The sequence below is a fragment of the Balaenoptera musculus genome, chromosome 2, assembly GCF_009873245.2.
Source record: "Balaenoptera musculus isolate JJ_BM4_2016_0621 chromosome 2, mBalMus1.pri.v3, whole genome shotgun sequence".
Taxonomy (NCBI): Eukaryota; Metazoa; Chordata; class Mammalia; order Artiodactyla; family Balaenopteridae; genus Balaenoptera; species Balaenoptera musculus.
In genome coordinates, this window is record NC_045786.1 from 121,774,573 (window position 1) to 121,781,827 (window position 7,255).

Here is a 7,255-nt window from a genome sequence, read left to right on the forward strand (position 1 = left end):
AAGCAGATGATTTTAGAAAGCCGCTTGCTGCAGGCTGTTTGCCTTTAGATCTCTTTAACAGCCTGACATGAACTGCTGTCACTGGGCATTAAGGCAGCTGCAATATTGCCTGTCATTAATAGTCTCTGCTACTCTGCCATCATAATTGCTGACCTTAGCTTAGCCCTCTGCTGTGAATTAGAATTACTTTTAAGAGGGAATATTAATGAAACAAAGTTAAATTCCTCAGCAATTTGCAACTGGAATTGAAGATAGCCTCCATTTCATTTTTAAAAGAGAATGTCTTTGAATCTACAAACATTACTATTGTGACTTCGAAATGATAAGCAAAATGCATGAAAATAATTATATTTAGAAGTTGTTCTTTTTGAGGAGGTTGAAATAGGTATTTTTTTCACTTTATAAAATTCCTGGAAGAATTAAAACACTTATTCTGAAGGACTAATATAAAGGATATATATATATATATATATAACATCAGCTGAAGAATTACTTAATGAAAGGTGTAAGAGGGAGAAATAGGGAGAAATGCCTTCTTTTCATTACCATGTACTTTGCTAATTTTAAATAAAAAAATGGGCCAGGACATTATTTCTTTAGAAATGTACAAACACTGAAGCATAGAGCATATCCTATCCTGTTTTTGAATGTGGATTTTTAATGTTTTACTCAACTTCCAAGAGATAGCATATGTATATATTGAGTCTTTATTTATGTTTTTAGAGTGGAAATGAAATAAAAGTCGAGTGATATGTTTACTGTATTGAGTCATGCATCAGGCTAATCATGCAAATGACTATCAGGCTGATAGAAATATGACTGGCTTTGGGAACTTGATAGTTGTGATGTATTAAAAATGCTCTATAACCCTGTTTAGGGGCATATATAATTTTAGAAATTAAAAACTTAACTTTTTTACTTTAAATCATTTCATCATACTGTCATATGGGATATCTGACACTGAGGAATCCATGATCATAGAATCTAGAAACTGGAGATTATCTCCATTGTATATTTTAATCACATCATTTTTTAAAAATGAGAACTTTATTTTGAAATTACAGCTAATTTCTAGTAATTTATTTCAATGAAAATAATTTCTTTAACTTATTGCTTCAAAATAAATGTTTTGCTTTTGAGATTACTTCCTTAGGTTAAATCTCTCTGCTCCTGTCTTTCCTAGTTCTGGAGGCCATTACTGGTTCACTTATTTTCCTGTTAAGGATATTTACTAGAGTAGCAAAAGTTACTAGCAAGAGGAATTATGCAATTCATCTGGCATTTTGACTTTCATTTAATACATCAACGTGATTCTATTACTTCTGAATATTGCTATGGAACTGAATATTCACAAGGCCTTCAGAAATGGCACTAGGGCTCGGCTCACTCTATAAATGTAAATGTACATATATATATATATGAATGATTGCTATTACTAGTCCAGTTCAAATGATGGAAAGATGGTAAGATTGAATTTTTAGGTGCACTTAAAGACACTTTTCACCTGGTAGAGATGTTGGCCCAGTGAATTATAATGTTAAGACATTATAATAAGCCTGGATTTGGCCAGAGGATCCAAAAGCTACCCTTCTCACTGTACTGTTTACTTTCTATTTTTCAAAGTGGAAAATTTATTTGCAAGTTGAATAAAATTTTACTTCATGGCTGTGGGATAAAAGGATAGGCTTGAATGTAAGACAGTGGGGGGGAGGGGTTAGTGGACTCTAAGTGAAGGAAATTTGACTAGAAGATTTGATTTGACTGTCTATCATCACCCACGCTCTCAGAAGTCTACTGGAATAAGGTTTCAAAAATAGACATCTAGGTCAGTGGTCCCAGGGACTGGTTTCATGGAAGACACTTTTTCTACGGACTGGGGGTGGGGGGATGGTTTTGGGATGATTCAAGTGCATTACATTTATTGTGCACTTTATTTCTATTATTGTTACATTGTAATATATAATGAAATAATTATACAACGCACCATAATGCAGAAGCAGTGGGAGCCCTGAGCTTGTTTTCACTTGCCACTCACTGATAGGGTTTTGATATGAGTCTGCAAGCAATTGATTTATTATGGTCTCTGTGCAGTCAAACCTCTCTGCTAATGATAATCTGTATTTGCAGCTGCTCCCCAGCACTAGCATCACCGCCTCAGCTCCACCTCAGATCATCAGGCATTAGATTCTCCTAAGGAGCACGCAACCTAGATCCCTCGCATGCGCAGTTCACAGTAGGGTTCGTGCTCCTATGAGAATCTAGTGACGCGGCTGATCTGACAGGAGGCAGAGCTCAGGCGGTAATGCGAGCAATGGGGAGCGGCTGTAAATACAGATGAAGCTTTGCTTGCTCACCCGCCACTCACCTCCTGCTGACGGCCTGGTTCCTAACAGGCCACGGACCGTTACCAGTCCATGGCCTGGGGGTTGGGGACCACTGATCTAGGTCAAGACCTGATCAGTTTGATATATGTGTCACTTGTCTGGCAAGAAAACTCTAATTCCCAATCCCAGTTAAAAGGATTGTGGTTTCAGAAAAAAAACAAAAAAAAAAACCCAAACAGAATAAAAAGTAATATTATAAGATAAAAAATGAAAATACATGTCAAGCTATGTAATTATCAGGGCAGCTCAAATAATTTGGCCATTATCTTGTAAACATAGAGCTACTTTTCTTCCCCTCAATCTGGCAGCTGTAAGGGAAGCCAAGGAGAAAATTAAAGAAACTTTAGCAAGGTTATTTAAAGTCTGACCTCACTGCCCAGACTCTGTGCAATTCCCTTAGAAATTGCATTATCATTTGGCCTTCTTTTTGGAGTGGACAGTTAGGATGGCTATAGTTCAGTTTGAATGCAAAAAAAAAAAAAAAATCAATATTTAAACTCTTGTTAAGATGGTAGTAAAATTAGGCAGTTCCAGTAAAACCTAAAAGGAAAAAAGACGTTTCATTTTGGTTTCAAAGTAGAAGCATTTTTGACATAAACTTTGCTCTGGAAAAAATGCACATTAATTGCTAAAAAGATTATTTTGAGCTTAAAAAATTTGGAATATTCAGACAGAAACCAGGCCAAAGTTTGTTTTTTTGATTATCTGTGAAAATTGGAATAAACAAGCAAATTAATAATATAAATAAAAGTTTAAGGAAATCATTAATAAACAGTAAAAGACAAGATTGTTTCCAAATATTTTGGCATATATTAATGTATAATTAATCTATGTGACTAGAAATCAGTTTCAATTTTTTGTTAGAACACATCCTGATGTAGCAACATTTATATTCGTACTGGAGATTAGTAAACTTTCAATTACTTAGCATAAAATGGAAAATAAACCACTAATTTTTATTGTTCTTACCCTCATTCTGAATTATGAGGTTGTGGTAGGTACGTGATTACTCTTGAGATATCCTGGGTATTTTAAATGAATGAATAACTTCTTGTCATACTGTGTTGGTAGCAGAGAGATAGGTAGGGTATATATATATATATAACAATATCCTGGATATAAGTAAAAGAGGGATAATGTGACCTAAAGGTGTCAAAATGCACCCCAGCTACCAACATATCATCCCCATGGCGAATAACTACTTTGGGTTAAAACACAAACAACCTCTGATAATTCCAAGTGTATTAAACTACTCTTAGCTAACAGCCTCAGCTGGGATGAATGTATCAATACTGGTATCTGTTTCTCTCGAGTTGCCATCTAAGTGGGGGAGACAGTCAAATAAAGAGGGCACTAAGTCTCTGAGGAAGAAGTAGGAGGAACAGGTGAAGGTAAGGTTGACCCAGTGTGGACATCACAGGTAAAGTTTGCTTACTTTGCATTTTGGCTGAGTGTGTGTGTATTGATCATGTGGGTAAAGTGGTAGAAGGTAGGATAAATTATGCGTTTATACCTTTGAAACCTACACTTTGTCAGATTGTTGCCATGGTGAATATCTTTCCTTTAAGTGACTGCTTAATACTAACTTAGTACTAACTTCAAGTCATGAAGTAATTCCTGAAATTATGATAAAGATGAAAAACGTCCCCTGTCTTTGGCAGAAAGTTACTGTGACTCAGGGGCAAACCAGCATCAGATGTAAACAAAATTGTGCTGTTTGATTCTGTCAGGGACCTACTGCTTGACTTGAGCTTAACCCATTCTGTATGTTTGAAGCAGAAGAATTTAAAGCCAGCTGATAGACAAAGTCATCATTTGTGAGTGAATTCTGTCATCTAACAAATCTTTTGCACATAAATTATTTAATGGAAACATTGACTTAAGTCATAACAAGTGAAATAAAGAATTGAGGAAATTATCTGCAATAATTCAGACCTAGAGTAAATTTTATCTAAACTTTGATATAATAGAGAAAAAATTATTGGAGTTTTTATTTTGCTTAAATTATCTGTATAATTGCCTTCTCTAGTGTGTGTGAATCTGGAAACCACTCATTCATCCATCTTCTATAAATGTTTATTAAACACCTATCCTGGCTAAGAACTGGGAATGTGAGGTGAGATGAACAATACCATCCCTCCAAAAACTTACTGTATTATGGAACTCTTAGCCTTTTAGTAACTGGTTTTTATTACTTTGTAAAATATAAACATAAAACTGATAAATCTAAGCAGATTTAAGACCTACCCTTGAGATATTAAGCATCAAGAATAAAACCAGACCAATGGATAAATATTCTGAAAAGCAATTTAAAATATTCACTTAGTCTCTTGAAGCTTGCCAAAGTGAGATTGCAGTAATAAAGTCCAGATAAATTTTCCACTCCTCACCATTTCTCAGCAAGTGACTGTTTCCTAAATCTCCAAGCTTCTTCACTGCAAATGCCCTAAAACTCTCCAGCTCTTTATTTCTCCCTTCCATATCTCCATAATCTCTTCTTTAGTAACATTGCCATTTCAGAGATCCTTGTTTCTCCCCCCACTCACTCCTCTGACTTGGTACAAGAAAGACCACATCACAGAGATAGAATACAGACACGCACACACACACACGCATACACCTTCTTTTTCTGTGACATAAAACTTATGAAAGAGTATTTGAGCTAGAATTTTAGGATATCCAGTCTTAGAAAAATTTATTCACAAATCTAAAATGTCAATTTGTGACTATTGTTTTCATCACTTAATATTAATTTAGTTGAATATGATAATTTCATGTATATTTTTTGCTTTAGCTCTTCATAATTTTGGCCCAAAGAAGCATGAATAGGCTAAACCATTTTGCAGTTGTAGAGCAGCCAAGTAGACTATGTTATATGTGTTATGTTTTTTTCCGTAAACGCGTTTAAGTAGACATACTCTTCCTACACTGACACCAGAGTCTGGTGTCTGTCAATGTTCCTTAGTCTTATAAAACCAAAATGGTTTTTAAAAGTCTCAACCCTTTATATCTGGAAAAACTGCTACTTTGTGCAGTAGCTTGAGTATGTCTCATAAAAATTTTATCTTTAAAGCTAGCTAATTCTATATGATGTTATGGTGGAATTGAAATCATAATAGTTCTATTGATATCATAATTGCTCCAAAAGACCATTACAATGTAAATATGCAAGTGTTCCTGACAAGCTACACTGTTAAATGAAGCCACCAAAAACAAGCTAAATGTAACACTGCAGATATAACAAGCCTGCTGAAAAACTGGTATTAGCTAAACGTGTAGGGACTAAGGAAGCAACTGGTTTGTATTTCAGTTTTAAGAATTAAAGTAGAACCACAAACCTGGAAAAAGCCTAAACAGTCATTTAGCTCATCTCTTTTACTTTTCAGAAGAGACAAAGAGGCAAAGGGAGGTTAATGATTTATTTGAGTTTTCATAGCTAATGGCATAATCAGAACTAGAGTTTAAGGCCTCATTTCTGTTTGGTATTGCTTTCACTACATAGTTCCCACCGAGTGACAGAGTAACTCCAGGCAAATACACCTGTGTCAGATATACTTTGTTCCTCCATTTTGGGGGAAGGTATTGTTCTTGGTCCCATTATGAGATCTTGATCAACATCTGTGGCTGTTCTTAGGATGAGCTGGAGTGTGAACTATCTCAAATGAGCAGCATAACACTCTCTCCATAGAAGTAAGAAGATTTGGGAGAGAAAGAAAGAAGCGCTCTCTGAAGCAGGATGGAATATCTCCCTCCTCAGAGGGTAACTAGGTGACCGACTGGTAGCATGTTCTTCTTGTCCACTGTAAGGTGGGCAACAAGAAGGGTTGAGACAGAGGATTGGTGAGGGCAGCAGTGGCCTACTAGCCTGGACACTTGACTTATTGTGAGAATTTGGGGGTGCCCTGCTTGATAGTTTTAGATCAGCTGTGCATTGAAAGAGCTAAAGAGTTTGAAATGCTAGGTTTCATTATATAGGGTATTATACATATAAGTTAAACATTTCATCTGGAAACTCAGTGTTCCAATTTAGGCTTTGTTACTTGCACCTCCTCTCTGTAAAGTATAGGGTGAGTAACTCCAGGAGAAGGGATGGCATCTTAATTTAGTGATTCTTTTTTTAAAAAAATAAATTATTATTATTTTTAAAAATAAATTTATTTAATTAATTTATCTTTTTTTTTTTTTTTTTTTTTTAAAGAAGCTCTGGCCAGTTTGATTAAAGAAAAATTGTGCATGATTTACTTTTCACCAGTCTGTTCTGGCATGCTTCTAATGATATCAGAATCACCTGGATCAATGATAGCAAGTGTGCATACTCTGTAGTATTTTCCACAGGCTGTGCCCAATTCAATCATAACCAGCTGGAGCCTAGAGTTGATCGACTCCAGTGACTTTTTCGTCTTCTTTGCGGCCACCATCTTCCTGCCTTAGGCGCGGGACGCCCCCAGTCTAGAACACAGAGGACAAGACAGGAAGTTTAGGATCCGAAGCTCCAAACGGCAACTCCCTGGGCTCCCCGCGTGGCTTAAACCTCGGTACGGAGGAGCCTACTCACTCACTGCAGCCGCCAAGATGGCCGGAGAGCGAGAAAAGAAGCAATTTATCTATTTTTGGCTGCGTTGAGTCTTCGTTGCTGCACGCGCACTTTCTCTAGTTGTGGCGAGCAAGAGGTACTCTTCGTTGCAGTGGGCAGGCTTCTCCTTGAGGTGGCTTCTCTTGTTGCAGAGCACGGGCTCTAGGCATACGGGCTTCAGTAGTTGTGGCTCGCGGGCTGTAGAGCGCAGGCTCAGTAGTTGTGGCTCATGGGCTTAGTTGCTTCATGGCATGTGGGATCTTCCTGGACCAGAGCTCAAACCTGTGTCCCCTGCGTT

General features: G+C 36.8%; 1 long non-coding RNA gene across 1 annotated transcript; it reads right to left on the bottom strand.

Annotated features, from left to right (window-relative positions):
- Positions 1-6,735: 6,735 nt before the first annotated feature.
- On the bottom strand, positions 6,736-6,983 carry LOC118890576. Its single transcript, XR_005018763.1, has 2 exons — positions 6,940-6,983; positions 6,736-6,833 (listed from the first exon to the last, which is right to left on the bottom strand). It is a non-coding gene; the product is annotated as an uncharacterized LOC118890576 (long non-coding RNA).
- Between the last annotated feature and the right edge of the window lie 272 nt (positions 6,984-7,255).